This window comes from Lactuca saligna, chromosome 1, assembly GCF_052625555.1.
Source record: "Lactuca saligna cultivar CGN05327 chromosome 1, ASM5262555v1, whole genome shotgun sequence".
Classification (NCBI taxonomy): Eukaryota; Viridiplantae; Streptophyta; class Magnoliopsida; order Asterales; family Asteraceae; genus Lactuca; species Lactuca saligna.
In genome coordinates, this window is record NC_136417.1 from 86,099,294 (window position 1) to 86,117,708 (window position 18,415).

At 39.7% G+C, this 18,415-nt stretch overlaps 1 pseudogene; it reads left to right on the forward strand.

The window, feature by feature from the left end:
• Positions 1 to 270: 270 nt before the first annotated feature.
• Positions 271 to 5,946, forward strand: LOC145009409 (ribonuclease TUDOR 1-like; annotated as a pseudogene).
• Positions 5,947 to 18,415: the final 12,469 nt, after the last annotated feature.

Consider the following 18,415-nt stretch of genomic DNA (forward strand, 5'->3'; position numbering starts at 1 on the left):
TTGAAGGTCTATTAAGTTTTAGTTATATATAATTTATGTATGCCATGTGATTCTAGGGGGATCACGCACAAACCACATTATACAAATTCATTCGAAGTGTTGCTCTAAATTTCATGGCGATTGTTTACTTGTATTAGTAGACTTCCACTATAAATCACTTAATAGAACACTATAACTGTTAGGATAAGATATACCTTGTCCAATATCACTTGACTCATAACTACTATACAGGAATTATCATCATTTTCTCTTAAATCAATATAGAGAAAGATGCCTCGAAAGAAGTCCAACAGAAAGAATATCAATCCACCACCGCCACCACCTCCTCAGTATAACCCTGCTGTGTTCCAAGCAGCAGTAACTGTTGCAATTGCAGCAACCATGACACAAATAAACGCGAGTGGCACTAGCGGGGTCGGTAGTGGCGCCCACCCTTCTAATCAGGAAGATAATCATGGACACCCGACAGAGTCTTCATACAAGGATTTCACCAATGCCAACCCTCGATCCTTTGATGGTACTAGAAGTGTCATAGCCTTAACGCGTTGGTTTGAGAAGTCCGAATCAATATTCGATATCTATGTGTGTCATGAGTCTAGCAAATTGAAGTTTGTTGCTTTCATGTTCACAGACAAAGCTCTTACTTGGTGGAACAACCAAGTCAAGTCCTTACTCTCCGACTAACCAATGCTATGAGTTGGTATGATCTGAAAGAACTAATGTTAGCGGAATACTGGCCGAGTGGCAAGATGAAAAAACTAGAGCAAGAGCTCTGGAGTATGAAGATGAAGGGCTCTGATATCGCCGCTTACATCACTAGATTCAGTGACCTGGCTCTTCGGTGTCCCAGGATGGTTACCATGGAGATCAAGAAGATGGAAAGGAACATATGGGGATTGACGCCCCCGACATAAGGAAATGTCCTAGCTGCCCACCCACTTACTTTTGACAGTGCCAAACATCTGGCACAGATGCTGATAGATCATGGAGATTGCCAAGACTCCGTGACAGTTATTCCTGAACAACCCAAGGAGAGTGGCAGTAAAAAAGAAATTCTAGAACAAACGAAAGGGTCAAAGTTCGCAAGAGCCCTCAAAGAAACAGAAAACTGTGGCGGTCCATACTGCTACCATTCCTGCTACTGTTCCCACTAATCAAGCACTTACCAGCCGATATGCTAGAATTCTCCCGAGGTGCGACAAATGCAATTTCCATCACCACGAAACTTGTCGGGAGTTGCAATGAACTAGTTGCAACATGAAGGGGCATATAGTCCATTTATGTAAGACACCTACACAACCTAATGGTCGGACCCCCGTAGCTAGAATAGGCCAGGCCAGCTATGGGTGTGGTGAAACCGGGAACTAAAAGAGGAATTTACCTAAGGCAAGAGCAGCTGGCAAAACAGGGAGAGTGCAAGCCACGGTCCATGAGGAGGAAGTAGCAGATCCCACCGTAGTCAGACGTACGTTATTCATCGCCAACTCTGTTGCATGCATTCTCTTTGATTGTGGTGCGGAGAGGAGTTTTGTTAGTCATAAATTCAAACATTTACTAAAATGAAATTCCCAACCACTAAACGAAACATTCACTATCCAAATGGCTAACGGGAAGAAAGAGAGCACTAACAGCTTATTCATAGGTTGTACCCTAACTCGAATTGACTATTCCTTTCCAATTTGACCTTATGCCAGTCTCCATAAAAACCTTCGATGTCATCATCAACATGGATTGGTTAAGTCCGCATCGTGTTGAAATCCTTTGTTAAAAAAATCCATACACCTCAATCTACCAAATGGCGAAGCCCTCGTTATCTGTGGCAACAAACTCAGTATGAACCTTCGCATCATTTCGTGCATTAAAGGCCAAGTCGAGAGCTGTCACACATTCCAAGCTCATTTGGTTAATGAAATACAAGAAGTTAAAGACCTCGAGAGCATCCCCAAAATCTGCAACTTTCCTGATATCTTCCCCGAAGATCTTCGAGGAGACCCCCCCCCCCCCCCTAAACGCCAAGTCGAGTTCCGAATCAATTTGATTCCAGGAGCTACCCTTGTAGCCAAATGCTCGTATCGTCTAGCACCAACAGAGATGCAGGAATTACCCAGCCAACTAAACGAACTGCTCAGTAAGGGATTCATCAAACCAAGCTCCTCACCCTGGGGAGCACCGGTCTTGTTCGTGAAGAAACAGGATGGGTCTTTCCGAATGTGCATAAACTACCGTGAACTAAACAAGCTCACCATTAAGAATCGCTACCCTCTATCCAGAATAGACGATTTGTTCGACCAACTCCAAGGAGTGAGCTACTTTTCAAAGATAGACCTGAGATCAAGTCCAAGAGAATGATATTCCCAAGACAGTATTCCGAATTTGTTACGGTCACTACGAGTTTGTAGTGATACCCTTCGGTCTGAAAAATACACCCGCTGTGTTCATGGACTTAATGAATCGGTTGTGTTGTCCTTTTCTAGACAAATTTGTGATAGTATTCATAGATGATATACTTATCTATTCACGAAGCAAGGAAGAACATAGTCGGCAGTTGAGACAAGTTCTAGAAACATTACGGGCAAGGAAGCTGTACTCAAAATCCTCTAAGTGTGATTTTCCTCCAACGACCTTAGGGGTATTTTCCATCGGCGACCTCGGGCTCATGTGACCTCGTCGGAGGCTGCTCAAATTTCCACACCCTAGCCCGGCTAAGATATGCTTTGGTTTTTCTCTCTTCCTAATGTTTTCATTCTTCTATTTCTTTAATTTCTCCTCTATTCATAACTTTGATTTCAATTTTGGATCCTCTCATCTTCTCCCGTGTAAAACCCGAACTGAAAAATTATGCAAGTTTCAATGACGATTTCCTCCTCATTCCACGATCCTCACTTCTACTCTCTAAGGATCTTAGGTATGCTTTGTTCCTTCTCCCTTATTTTAATTCTTCTTGATTTATTTCATAAGTGCGATATCCTTCCCCATACTTTTCTGATTCTCGATCCCATTCTGATACATTGTTAGCAGCCACACATAGCACCTCACACATATACTCACATTTAATATTTTGAGCATAAATTCGAGAATATGTTATGGTCCTATGAATTTTTTGTGTGTTTATCTTATCCAGGGTTTGAACTTTTTGTATTATGCTAAATTACATCTATCTTGATATACTTGACATGAACAGAGTGGAGAGAGGAATACAAATGGCAGATGGTACTCAGTTTTATCAATTGCAACAAGCAGTGGGCTTGCTTCCACAAAGCCTTTGAAATTAGGAAACATGCTTTCAACTGGGAAACGTTATGAATCAACAATATCTTACTTTCAAACACCCGATCCACCTATGGAGAAGTATAAATATCATGAAAGGTGTGTTAAATGGACACCATATGTATTACCTTTTTTTATAACACAAAGTTGAGTATCATCATGAATCATGATGCTCATGTTTATGCTGCATGTATCTCATTCAAGAAAACTTGCACAAAAACTATTTCTACTTGCAAGGATGGTCATCTTGTGGGTCATGAGAGGAGCAAAGAGGTACATACATACCTACATACATACATGCATACATACAATGACTATTATACATATTTAGCATCTTTGCTTTATTATATATTTGAGTACATAAGAAAAGTTCCTAAACGCGTAAGGCCAGTCATGGTAGGTACTGCTCTCACATGATGATGATATTATATGGTAAGCAATCAAATTTATTCTTTAGTAATAAGTGTTTTTATCTTAATAATCTTAAACACTCAATACCAAATTACTCTGCAGGTAATTTACTAAACATATTGATGTAAGGCTCAACAAAGTGCAAAAATATTATATGGTAAGCAATCAAATTCATTCTTTAGTAATAAGTCTTTTTAACCTACTCATCTTAAACACTCATTCTTTAGTAATAATGAAGGTTGATTTTGATGATTACTTCAAACTTTTTTATCCTACGCCTTCAAGAACAAGCCAGATAACAAGGAGTTGGTTTATGGGATAGGGTTAGTTAGTAATTACTGTTCTTCATACATGTTGTTACTTTTTATTAACTTTTCTAATAAATAATAACTAATGCTACAGATGGAGTTTGAATTTCACAGTTGTACCCACGTCTCTTGCAACAGCTCTGGATATCAACTTCAGTAATGCATCCCTTGTTTTCATCTCTGTTACATTTGACACCATGGTTGGTCAACTCTCACCTTTCATATTAGTCAAAGTTACCTTTTTTGTTAAATTTAAATCTTTTTCTTTGTTTGCAGTGGAAATCCGCATCTCCTATATTATTTACTTCAATTTAGGGTTCTCTTATTTTTGAACAAGTTCTTATTTTAGGCATTATTTTAATAGTATCTGTTGTGATTTACTGTGTAGGTTGGAGACTTCAAGTGTCAAACTTTTAGGCATTATTTTAATAATATCTATCGGGGTTTTATTAACAGGTATAATAAATAATAATCCATTGTACAAGTTCGTATTATGTTTTGTAGATTGCTTATATATATATATATATATATATATATATATATATATATATATATATATATATATATATATATATATATATATATATATATATATATATATATATATATATATATACTTTTGCAGTTGCAAAAGAGACTCCATTTGAATTTTGGGGTTTTATATTTATCATGCTTGTTGTTGTTATGTCTGGTTTTCATTGGAGCATGACACAGATCCTTCTTCAGGTATTTTAATTTGCAAAAAAATAGTTTCTGAAATATTTATCTCCTACCTTTTTTCTATAAATTTGTACTAATATTATATTTTGTCTTTCTGGTTTTCGTTGTATTGTTGCATGTTGATGATGTGTCATTTTGTTGTTGGCTTTTACTCACCGGGTGCTGTGGAGGGAGCAATCAGGAACTTTCCTCAATCTGCGATTGGCGATCCCAACAATCTTGATGCCATGGGCCTCTTAGCCATGGAAGCCACTGTAGAAAAAGTTCGTGATGGAAGTTCACTTCGTGTTTATTTGCTTCCAGATTTTCAGATTGTCCAAGTATTTGTTGCTAAAATCTAGGTACCACATGCATCCTTTTCTGCAGATATCTTTTTAAATTATAAATATCTATTTAACGATATATTTGTATTTAATTAAAGTTTATTTTATAAAATTACATATTTTCATTATTAATCAATTTAATTATATATTTAATTCTAATTTATCTAATTGTTTACTAGGCACCATCAATGGGGAGAAGTACAACACGAGAACCTACAATACCAATTGAGGTCCCATCCGAAGAGACAAATGGAGAAAATAATAATTCAGAATCACGTAGGCCCTTAACATCAACCGAAAGAATCTTAGCCTCATCAGGCTTCAATGAAGTGTCCCCTGGTCCTTATGGGAGGGAAGCTAAACATTTTACCGAGATCCGTGTTCAAAACAGAGATGTGAGTAATATCTTATTTTCTCTATTTCTTGCAATTTCCCCTTATTAAGTTGACATAAAAGACATTGAATTTGATTATTTCAATGTTTATTATTGAACATGTATGGATTGTTCTTGAGGGCGTTGACAAGTTTAGCAATCTGATTGGTTCTTTATATTACTCTGATGGAGAATCAGCAAAGGATCTGGCAATGGAGCTTATTAAAATCGTATGTTATGTTTTAAAATGACAACCTACTTTCTTACAACTTTTTTTATAAAATATTGTTTTTTTAATTAGGGATATGCAAAATATGTTGAGTGGAGTGCGTGTATTATGGAAGATGAAGCCAGGAGGAAGTTAAAAGCTGCAAACCTTCTAGCAAAGAAGACTAAGTTGAGGCTTTGGACAAACTATGTTCCTGCAACTACTAATTCCAAGGCCATATCAGATAACTTCACTAGAAAGGTTTGTCTTTAAACTATCTCATTGTTGTTGCTAATGATTCACTACCATTCGGGAGTCCAGCTGCTGAAAGAAGAGTCAATCTCTCAAGTATCAGATGCCCCAAATTGGGAGGTATGTTAGGTTTTATGTTTAGTAAATTTAATTTCTTTTTATATTTTTTCATTTACAATTTCAATTGATTAAAATTTTTTAAATGAATAGACATTTCGTATTCAACATCATTTCTAGAATACTTTCCACATAAACCATAAGTTCTTGTATGTAGCTTGTATATTCATTACAAATTTATAAAAATTCCTTATAAACCTCAAGTTAAAAGAAGATTTATCTTATCCTTTTTTTCAGTTTGGCATTTTTCTAGTGAATGTCGTGTTTGCGTTTCTGGTTCTATACCAGGATATGAGGTATATAACTATATATTTATTAAATGCACACAAGCACTTGGAGCAAAAATAAATGAAGAATATGGAGATACTATTCCATCTAAGCCTGAGACTGGTCACTGAATTGCCTCCCCCAAGAGCAGCCTGAGACTGAAGAATTGAATTGAGTTTGTATTCAATATCTTGAAATGTTTCATTTTCATGAGCATGTGATCTGGGAAGTCAGTCTCTTCTTCATCAAATTCTAGATTTTCAAATGTCTCTCCAAAACCTTCGGACTCATGTTCAGTTTCCATGAAAGAAGAATCTTGAATTGGTGAAGTGGTGGTACATGGATCAGTGGATTGTGAAGAAAAAAGAGATGTGATTGGTTGCTTGATGATGTTTTCAAAGGTAGGAGAATCAATTGTGGATGTAGAAGGAATCACAAGTGTGAGCTGTGGAGGTAAAGAAATAATATTATCTGGGGTAACATCCGAAGGTTTACCTTTGTCTCCAGTGTGCGAAGCATCCTCACCCATTGTGACATTTGCATCCATATCAGATATGTTTACAAAAATGTCAGAAGTTCATGCCTCCACAAAAACTATCTTGGCAACCGAAACTTCGGGTGGTATTACAACAGTTGATGCAATATGAGAAGAATCTTTCTGAAGATCAGTTTCCGGTGTTCTGGAATTATTTCATTTTCATCAGTAGTAGACTATGATGAAATAATCACCCTACTCTTCTTCTTCTTATTCGATATGTGTTTAGCCATATCAGTTGCTCTTCTCTTCTTAGAAGATGGTGAAGCAGGGGCAGGAATATCACGAAAGATAACTCCTTGATGCGAAACTTGTGGTTTGCGAACAACATTCGTTAAAGCTGATCGCCTCTTATGTTTTGACATCATCTTAACTCTTCAAAAAAAAACACCAGTCTTCGAAAGAATGATTTCCTTTTGATTCGATGGTGTATCAACAACAACTTCTGGTTGGATTGGCTCGGCTTCTGTAGTTGGTAATTTCTTCGGACTCTTTGTGGATTTAGATTTTTTCACAGATTTCTCAGAAGATTCAGCAGCAACCTTCTTTGAACATTTAGTCTTCTTTTCTTCTTCTATAGCCAAAAGAACCACGGTTTCAACAGAAGTATCGATGGTTTGTAAGTAAGTGATTAGAACTGTGTTGGTGGGATCAACTCTTTTCAGCATAGCATCAGGAATGCGAGAAACAATTGGAAGTTCATCAGTATCATCAGTTGCATCCTTCAGAGAACTATAAACATGAAAGACATACTTTTCTTCATCTGTCGGAACCAAAATCCCTTCCTTCTCATAAAAATATTTCAAAATCAAACTCTAATATCGAGCACACAAAATGCCATGAAGAGCATTCGTGTTCTCTATACTCTTCAAGAACTCCTTCCATAATTGAGTAGAATAATCAACCTGAAGATCATAGTATAAACCTGCGACCATCGCATAAACTTCCGTCCTCCTCTTGTCCAACCCAACAGTTCTTCCAGTTAAACATCTGAGAAAAATGCCGAATAGAAAATTCCAAACACTCGGAAGTCCTAACTTCATGAAATCACTTATCTTTGCCAACTGGGGTTGATGACCCATTTCATTGAACATGTGAACAATTTTTGGCAATGTAAAAGTGACGTATAGCGGAGAATTTGGTATATCAAAAATTTGAAAGAAAAGTTTCTTTGATAGTATAACCTTCTTATCAGTCACAAGATTAAACAAAACTGCATCCAAAGCTTTAGAATAAGTAGCTGTTGATGCAGCTTGAGACAGCCATGAAAGAGGAACAAAGAATGAGTTGAACATGGATTTTGATAATACAGAGCTTTAGAATAAGTAGCTATCATTTGATGTATGTGTTCACTATATAGATATAGATTGTAGAGAGAATTTTGGGTGGGGATTCTCCCTATCCATGAGTTTTGTTCATGTATCATGTTGTATCTCTCTATCTATCAATTACAATTTACTAACATATTATGTTCTTCATTTATTCATCAGATTATCTTTCTGATATTATTATTCCACACCAATCCAATCAATAAAATGGAAACCTACAACCAAAACATCAAATAAAGCACTAAAATTCAAAAAAAACTCTTAGATCCGAAGACAAAAATACCAAAAAGCAAGGACTTTGCGACTTACAAGGGTCCAGAAGGTGAATGAGGGTTGAGATCTTCTAGAATCAAGCTTCACTGCCATGTGTTTAGAGAATACAACACTCAAAAGCCAAAAAACATAACATAAAAATGGATGAGAGGAGAGAGTAGAAACTCGATCTATGCAAAGGGAGGAGGCTGAAAAATAACCTAAAATATGGAACAATGCCTTTAAATACGAAGCAAAACCCTAATTTTGTGGGTTTGGGTTGCACAGCTCACCACATCGTGGTAACAAGATTCCCATATTCCATTCCAACTTCAAACAATCATAACATCTTCGTTTCAATTCCATTTTTAGTGACATTTATATGCACGCAAATGTATTAAGAAGCACCACAATTCTAACTAATTACTTTTGACTAAATGAATACATAACTTATTCCGTTAATATATGCAAAGAAAATAAAATATCACCTTTTCCCATTGTAACATCCCGAAATTTAGGTACAACCATTTAAACCTTCTTCTTTACCAAGTTGTCAAGTTTAGCCCTTGATAGGAAAATGTTGCAAATGAATACGGTGGGAGTACCGAAGTGTACGTTGCGCGTACTCATGCGCTTAAATTAGATGCAAACTCAATTTGGTACGCGGGGCATACCAAAGTTACGTTGGGCGTAACTGGCTCAGATGCAAAACCCTAAATGAGACTTGAGGGCTATAAAAGGAATGATAAGGCCCTTACCCCAGCCACCATATTGCAGTGAGTGAAACCCTAAGAGAGCAAAAACCCGTTATAAGCTTGTGTATGTGTTCTTAAGCTTGAAAATACCATTTTGTGTTGGTGAATGAGAAGAGAAGGCCATTGTGGGAGCTAGAAATTGGAGGACAATCTTAGATCCGACTTCTATAGAGGTTGGAGCTTCATTTGGAGGTAAAAAGCTCAAAGCTTTCCTTTCCATTGTTGATTTGTGCTTTATGGAACCATTTTTAGGTTTTCTGGTTCCAAGGTGGATACTTTATGAGCAAAGGGTCTCCATAAGCTTAGATTTGCCCTTTTCCGGTGTAATATTTGTTGTAGGTTCATAAAACTCCAATCTTGGACATGAACATTAAGTCATTCATGAGTTATATGCTTAATGAGGAAAGAGGAAAGGTGTATAGAGTGATTGGAGACCTTTACAGCCATGGAAAGGCTTAAAGTTTTCGACTTTGTTGATTAAGCGGCCTTAGAATAGTATGATCTGGAATTTGAGCTTATGTCTTAACCATTTAAGACCAAAAATCAATTAGAGCATGAAACTGGGACTTACGCTCGGCGTAAATCCCAAAACGCACCGCATAAGGGTTTGAGACCCCAATTCTGGATCACCGGAGTACGCCCTGTGTACAAGAGCTGGTACGTGTCGCGTACTGCCCCCTGTTGACTTTCGTTGACTTTTAAGGTTTGGTCAACATTTTGAAATTTGGACTATTGAAGGGGTAAAATGGTCTTTTCCCCCTTCTGAGAGATTATAGAAAGGGTCTAGTCTAGTTTTTGAGAATCATGGTTAATTAGAAGTAAAATACTTTATGTGATTAGGCGGAGGCTTGATCAGAATTTCGAGTTCGAGAGTTTCCGAGATTTCCCGAGGTGAGTCTTCTAAATATACGTTACCTAGAGTGGTAATTAGAGTTATGTGATAGATTATCTTTTATGCTTTTTGTATGATGTGATTTCTATGTGATTTGTGCTATGTATGATTCAGAGTTTACAAAGTTAGGACCGGAAGGTCCACAAACTTAGGACCAGAGGGTCCACAAAGTTATGGGACTGGAGGGTCCCACTGAGACACTTTGACTAGAGGGTCATACAGAGTTACAGCCTCGAGTGGATAATATGTGTTTTATGTGGTATTTTGGGGAACTCACTAAGCATTTATGCTTACAGTGTTATGTGTTATGTGTTTCAGGTACTAGCGAGGATCGCAGGAAGGCGCCGGTATGATCCATACACACTGACAGAGGATTGTATTTTGTGATCTTGGGATATGTTTTATTATGATGACATCATTTGAACATGAGATTTGAGAATATTAAATCAGTTTTCTGTTGTTTGAAAAATGAAAAATTGTTGTAACTTTTCACGTCGTTACAAGTTGATATCAAAGCCTTGGTTTGAGGGATTCGGATGCACTTCCGGGCATGTTTGAACTCAAACTGAAGATTTGAGAATGTTTTTCATAAAAAGGAACAAATTTTCTAAAGATTAAAAGACTTTGAGAAAAGCAGAAAGAAGCAGTGTGTACGATCAGCCAGCTCCCGAACGGTGATTTCCCAAAATACCTTTACATTATGTGCTATGAGATATTATTTGATATGTTATGAATGCTAGAGTAGGCTAGGTATTCATATCTAGGACTAGAGTGGCCTGATTTGCGATGCCTTAGCCTAGGAGGTTATTGCTAATATGAGATACTTTGAGAGCGATTAGGTAGCAGTGAGGAGCCTATGAGTGGCCTAATGGAAATTAGCCTGTGTGTAGCAAGATATAGAGTACGTGTGATCCGGGATCCTAGGAGGAGGACTTGGGGTGAAAGTTGATGCGTTGCGAAAGGTAGTATAGGGCCCGCACTATTGGAAACACCGGATCAGTGAGCAGCCCAAGTAAGAGTCCTTATGGTACTAAGGAACAAGTAGGGTTGAGTGATTTAGTGAGAGGATACTCAAGCGGGTCTCTGATTTTTTTTGTGTGTGTTGTGTTTTAGAGACATCATGGTGAGTATGCGCCACACTCCAGAGAGCATCGGTGTCAGCGATGAGGAGATTCGTAGGATGATTCATGAGGAGGTGGTTGTGGCCATCCATGTTGAGATACCGGAGATGTTTAGGTCTATCAAGACCATGTTGATTGAGACCTTTGATGAGCGGTACGCTGCTCTTACTGATGATGTTGTTGATGATGCCACCGCGGCCGTCGCTACTGCCAGACCACAAGGGGTGACTCGTTGCTGTACCGAGAGTTCATGTCCAGAGCATCTGAGGGTATGGTTCGTGATGTCGGATTTCACTGCTGCAGAGCTTACCGCGTTGACCTGAGAGAGGTCCATCGCTATGTTTCATGATGAGTACGCTCCCTCGGTGGAAAGGGAATGGTTGGCCCAGGAGTTCTTGACCCTCAAGAAGAGTACTCAGTCTGTTACTACGATTACCAGGATGTTTCACAAGAAGGCGATGTTTTGCCCTGAGCATGTATCTTCTGAGCAGGCACGCATGAGTCGGTATATGAGCATACTGAGGAGGGACATCCGAGAGCTTGTGGTGAACTTGACATACCAGACATTTGCCGAGCTCCAGGCGAAAGCTCGGAAAAGGGATATCGAGCTCGAGACTCAGGCCAGGGAAGAGGCGGAGTCTCAAGGGAGAGATCGGTGACCGACTCAGTCCCAGCTAGCAGCCAGGCGGGCAAAGCTCACCGATTCGAGACAAGGGAACCAAAGGGGGCGCACTTGTGTTAAGTGCGGAAAGAGTATGAGGGGATTTTTCAAGCAGGTTCTTCCTAGAAATGTGGCAAGGAGGGGCACATGGCTAAGGATTACCCTAAGAGATTTGCAGTTTGCTTTCACTACAACCAGACCGACCACCGGAAGGCCAAGTGTCCACAGCTGCAGGGGTCAGTGCAGAGAGCACCACAGGGATCCGCCCCTGCTTCCATACGAGCTACCGATATTTGGCCAGCGAAGGCTTGTTGGAGAGCCTTCCAGTTGACAGCAGAGGAGGTATGTGCAGTGCCCGATGTTGTGAATGGTATGTATTCCTTCATTTACTTATGATGAGTTAAGATATTGTGCTTATATTATGATATGCGTATGTACTTTTCTTGTGAATTTTTTACCTGCTTTGGTGTTATTTGACTTAGGTGCGAGTCGATCTTTCGTGTCATTAGCGTTTAGTCAGCACATCAATATCCGACGAGAGGCGTTGAGTCGACCTCCGAGTTTCTATAGCTGACGAGTGAGCGGTGTATACTACTAATTTGATTCGAGGATGTATACTCGAGATATTTAGGGTTAAGTTTCTAATAGATCTGGTCCTGATCGCGATGGGGGACGTTTGTGTCATTGTGGGCATGGTGGTTGAGCCGATTCGGAGCCGTTATAGACTGCGAGAGCCAGGTGATGATGATAGGAGACCCTAGTGGGGGAGTAATTACAGTGTATGGCGAGGGTACTCGACCAGGGCAGCTTTTTGTTCGGCTTCCAGAGCGAGATAGAGTTTACAGCAGGGCTGTAAAGGATTCATAGCCTATGTGATGGACACACGAGTGGTTGTAGAGAGGCCGAGTTCGGTTGATGATGTTCTGATAGTGCGTGAGTTCCTAGATGTTTTTCCTGAGGAGTTGTCGGGTGTGCCTCCCGAGAGGCAGGTGGAGTTCCGCATCGATTTAGTTCCGGGATCAACACCTGTCGCTAAGGCGCCTTATCGCCTTGCACTGCCAGAGAAGCAGGAGTTATCCTCACAGCTTCAGGAGCTGCTGGGGAAGGGGTTTGTTCAACTGAGTAGCTCACTGTAGGGAGCGTTGATCCTTCTTGTCAAGAAAAATTATGGTTCACACTGGATGTGCATTGATTACCGGGAGTTAAACAAGTTGATGATCAAGAACCGTTATCCGTTACCAGGGATCAACGATCTATTTGATCAGCTGCAGGGTGCATCATAGTTCTCTAAGATTGACTTGAGGTCCGAATACCATCAGATGAGGGTGCGAGATAAGGATATCCTGAAGACGGTGTTCAAGACTCGTTATGGTAATTACGAGTTCATGGTGATGGCTTTTGGGCTCACCAATGCACCGGCAGCGTTCATGGATCTCATGAATAGAGTATGCAGGCTGATGTTAGATCGATCGGTGATCGTGTTCATCGACGATATACTAGTGTACTCAAGATCCATAAAGTAGCACAAGGAGCATTTGAAAGAGATTCTTAGAGTTTTGAGATCAGAGAGGCTTTACGCCAAATTCTCCAAGTGCGATTTTTGGTTATGATAGGTCCAGTTCTTAGGGCATCTCGTCATCCAGAAGGGGATATTGGTCGATCCGGCCAAGGTTGAGGTTGTGATGAGATGGGAGGTGCCGAGATCCCCCACCGAGATCAGGAGTTTTCTGGGGTTGACCAGCTACTATCGGAGATTTATCAGAGATTTCTCCAAGATTGTCATTCCTCTTACCAGGTTGACCTGGAAGGGCGTAACTTTTAGTTGGGGTCCAGAGCAGCAAGCCTCATTTGAGATACTTCCCAAAAGATTATGTGAAGCCCCAGTATTAGCCCTTCCATAAGGGATGGAGGATTTTGTGGTGTATTTTGACGCATCGATATCAATGTTGGGTGTGGTGCTTATGCAGAGAGGGCACGTGATGGCATATGCATCAAGACAACTGAAGTCTCATGAGATGAGGTATCCCACCCACGATTTAGAGTTGGGGGCGGTGATGTTCGCCCTCAAGATTTGGCGTCATTATATTGTATGGGTTTCGATGTACCATATACACAGACCACAAGAGTTTGAAGTACTTGATGGATCAACCCAACTTGACCATGCGTCAGAGGAGATGGTTGGATGTGGTAAAGGCTTATGACTGTGAGATCCTGTACCACCCGGGCAAGGCTAATGTTGTAGCCGATGCCCTGAGTCGCAGGGCGGAGAGTGCCCCAATACGAGACATTTCTATGAGGATGACAGTGATGACTCCGGTGTTGGATACCATACAAGAGGCCCAGACTGAGGTTGTGAGATTGGAGAACTGCAAGAGAGAGCGGGTGATTGGGCAGGTATCTAAGTTCATTACCGATAGTCGAGGGCTTTTGACCTTTCAAGGTCGGATTTGGGTGTCGTTAGCAGGCGGGTCACCTACCATATTGATGGAGGAGGCACACAGATCGAGGTTCTCAATCCATCCTGGGGCCACTAAGATGTATTTAGATCTGAAGAGAGAGTATTGGTTCCCAAGTATGAAGAGTGATGTGGCGTGGTTTGTTGAGATGTGCTTGACCTGTCGCAAGGTTAAGGTCGAGCACCAGCGTCTGCACGGCAAGTTGCAGCCACTTGAGGTTCCCCAATGGAAGTGGGAACAGATTTCTATGGATTTTATCACCAAATTACCGAGGACTGTGAGGGGTGTCGATGCAATTTGGGAGATCATTGACCGGCTGACAAAGAGCGCTCACTTCCTTGCTATAAGTGAGAGCTCCTACGCGGAGAGGCTGGAGGAGATTTATGTAAGGGAGATGGTGTCGAGGCATGGGGTGCCAATCTCGATTTTGTCAGATCAAGACGTACGTTTCACTTCCAGGTTTTGGAAGAAGTTCCATGAGGAGTTGTGTACGAGGTTGCACTTTAGCACTGCTTACCACCTACAGACGGACGGACAGAGTGAGCATACGATTCAAACGCTCGAGGAGATGCTCCGAGCATGTTTATTGGACTTCGAAGGAAGTTGGGACACATACCTACCGCTGGCTGAGTTTTCCTACAACAACAACCACCATTCAAGAATTGGTATGCCTCCCTTTGAGCTTTTGTATGGGAGGAGATGTTGGACTCCCATATGCTGGGGAGAGGTAGGGCAGCGAGTGATGGGTAGCACTGAGATAGTGCTTCAGACGACCGAGCAGATACAACAAGTCAGGTAGAGATTGCTGACAGCTCAGAGTCGCCAGAAGATTTATGCAGATAGGCGACGATCCGAGCTTGAGTTTCAAGTTGGAGACTTCGTACTCCTGAAGGTATCCCCTTGGAAAGGAGTGATCCGATTCAGGAAGAGGGGCAAGTTGGGCCCCCGATACATTGGTCCATTAAGAGTGACCGTGAGGGTGGGCATGGTGGCGTATCTTTTAGAGCTACCCGCGGAGTTGAGCTAGATACATGATACCTTCCACGTGTCTCAGTTGATGAAGTGTATAGCCGATGAGACGACAGTAGTGCCGCTGGAGGATATTTAGATAGATGCGAACCTGAATTACGTTGAGAGGTCAGACACAATTGTGTATCGGAGGATCAAGGTTCTGAGGAATAAGGAGGTGCCCCTGGTTCAGGTCCAGTGACAACATCGGAGAGGGTCCGAGATGACCTGGGAGCCGGAGTCGTAGATGCAGGAGTAGCACCCGGAGTTGTTTTCGGCATGAGACTTCAAGGGTGAAGTCTGGTTCTAGTAAGGGAGAAATGTAACATCCCGAAATTTAGGTACAACCATTTAACCCTTCTCTTTTTCCAAGTTATCAAGTTTAGCCCTTGAGTGGATAACGTTACAAGTGAGTACGTTGGGCGTACCGAAGTGTAAGTCGCACGTACTCATGCACTTAAACTAGATGCGGAATCAATTTGGTATGCGGGGCGTACCAAAGTTACGCTGGGCGTAACCGGCTCAGATGCAAAACCCTAAATGAGACTTGAAGGCTATAAAAGGAATGATAAGGCCCTTACCCCAGCCACCATATTGCAGTAAGTGAAACCCTAAGAGAGCAAAAACCTGTTATAAGCTTGTGTGTGTGTTCTTAAGCTTGAAAGTGCCATTTTGTGTTGGTGAAGGAGAAGAGAAGGCCATTGTAGTAGCTAGAAGTTGGAGGAAAAGCTTAGATCCGAGTTCTACAGAGGTTGGAGCTTCATTTGGAGGTAAAAATCTCAAAGCTTTCCTTGCCATTGTTGATTTGTGCTTTATGGACCCATTTTTAGGGTTTTTGGTTCCAAGGTGGAGACTTTATGAGCAAAGGGTCTCCATAAGCTTAGATCTGCCCTTTTCCGGTGTAATATGTGTTGTAGGTTCATAAAAATCCAATCTTGGACATGAACATTAAGCCATGCATGAGTTATAGGCTTAATGAGGAAATAAGAAAGGTGTTTAGAGTGATTAGAGACCTTTACAGCCATGCAAAGGCTTAAAGGTATCGACTTTATGGATTAAGTGGCCTTAGAATAGTCAGATCTGGAATTTGAGCTAATGTCTTAACCGTTTAAGACTAAAAATCAATAAGAGCATGAAACTGGGACTTACACTCGGCGTAAATCCTAGAACGCACCGCGTAAGGGTTTGAGACCCTGATTTTGGATCGTCGGAGTACACTCCGCATACAAGAGCTGCTACGCGCCGCATACTGCCCCCTGTTGACTTTCGTTGACTTTAAGGGTTTGGTCAACATTTGGAGATTTGGACTATTGAACGGGTAAAATGGTCTTTCCCCTTCTGAGAGATTATAGAAAGGGTCTAGTCTAGTTTTTGAGAATCATGGTTAATTAGAGGTAAAATACTTTATGTGATTAGGCAGAGGCTTGATCAGAATTTCGAGTTCGAGACTTTCCGAGATTTCCTCAGGTGAGTCTTCTCGTTATACGTTACCTAGAGTGGTAATTAGAGTTATGTGACAGAGTATCTTGTATGCTTTTTGTATGATGTGATTTCTATGTGATTTTTGCTATGAATGATTCAGAGTTTAAAAAGTTAGGACCAGAAGGTTCACAGAGTTAGGACCAGAGGTTCCATAGAGTTATGGGACTGGAGGGTCCCACTGAGACACATTGACCAGAGGGTCATACAGAGTTATAGCCTCGAGTGGCTAATGTGTGTTGTATTTGGTATTTTGGGGAACTTACTAAACATTTATGCTTACAATGTTATGTGTTATGTGTTTCAGGTACTAGCGAGGATCGTAGGAAGGTGGTGACATGATCCATACACACTGACAGAGGATTGTATTTTGTGATATTGGGATATGTTTTATTATGATGACATCAGTTAAACATGAGATTTAAGAATGTTAAATGAGTTTTATGTTGTTTGAAAAATGAAAATTGTTTTAAATTTTCACGTCGGTACACCCATTCTACCCTTGTGGCTCTGAAGCACAGATCAAGGGCTTAAATCACTTAACCAACGCTATTAATATTGAATAAGGTCTAAAATTTATTCCCTTGAAAGCCCAAAATCTTTACTCAATCAAATTACGGTCCGTTATCCTGAAATTAGAAACATTATGAAATTAGATGTTCAAGAATGCTAAACATCAAATGGAAACTTTCCACTAGAAATCGCAAGATTAGAAGCTATGACATTTCAATAGTATGAATAGAAACAAATTGGTGAAACAAGGTTGAAAGAAAAGCAAGCCAGAGAGCCAGGGAAGAATATTTACTGAGATGCTTCGTTTCTAGCAATGCTTCCTACAACTTAGTTGAGTGGTGATGCTTCCTTCGCATTGGTCGCATGTGTCTTCTTCCTTTCTAGTTGTCATATAGGTGTAACTGAAGAATATTTGAAAGTAAAACATGTCATAGAAAAGGGAATAATACATACCGAAGTTGCTTCCTCGCTTATCGTTCTTCTTTCGCCTGAGATAGTTGAGTTGTGATGCTCCCTTCGACTTGATTGTCAATGTGACTTTCTGATTTTAGTTTGAGTATAAATGAATAAAGGCAAATGAATTGGTCTTTAACGTAGGAATAAAAACCACTTTTCGTTTCTATAAATTTTCATCTAATTAATAAATATTATTTTTCAAAAAAAAATCATTAGAAAATAGAAAAATTAAATATGTAGCAACAACATTTTGTTTCTATAAAATTTTCATCACTTTTAGGAGAGAGGAAATTTTTGGCTTGTCATCCTCCTTAATAAATAAAAATAATTTATCACTTTTCAATTTTTTATTAGTTTTGACACTTGTTATTTTATAGTATTTTTGAAATAAATATTATTCACTTGTTAATTTCTGGTTTGTTTAATATACTTTTATATATATATATATATATATATATATATATATATATATATATATATATATATAATATTAACTATAATATATATGATATTAAATTGTAATGAATATGTTTTTTTTTCTTATTTTAAAATTTACTTTAAAAAATATTTATTATTTACACTTTAATGTTTAACTTTTTTTTTAAATAATCTCATATAATATACAATTTTTACACCTAATATTCTAATAAAACATCATATAAACAGAATTTCATGCTTACCATATTGCAACAAAAAAAATCGTTCCTAAACCT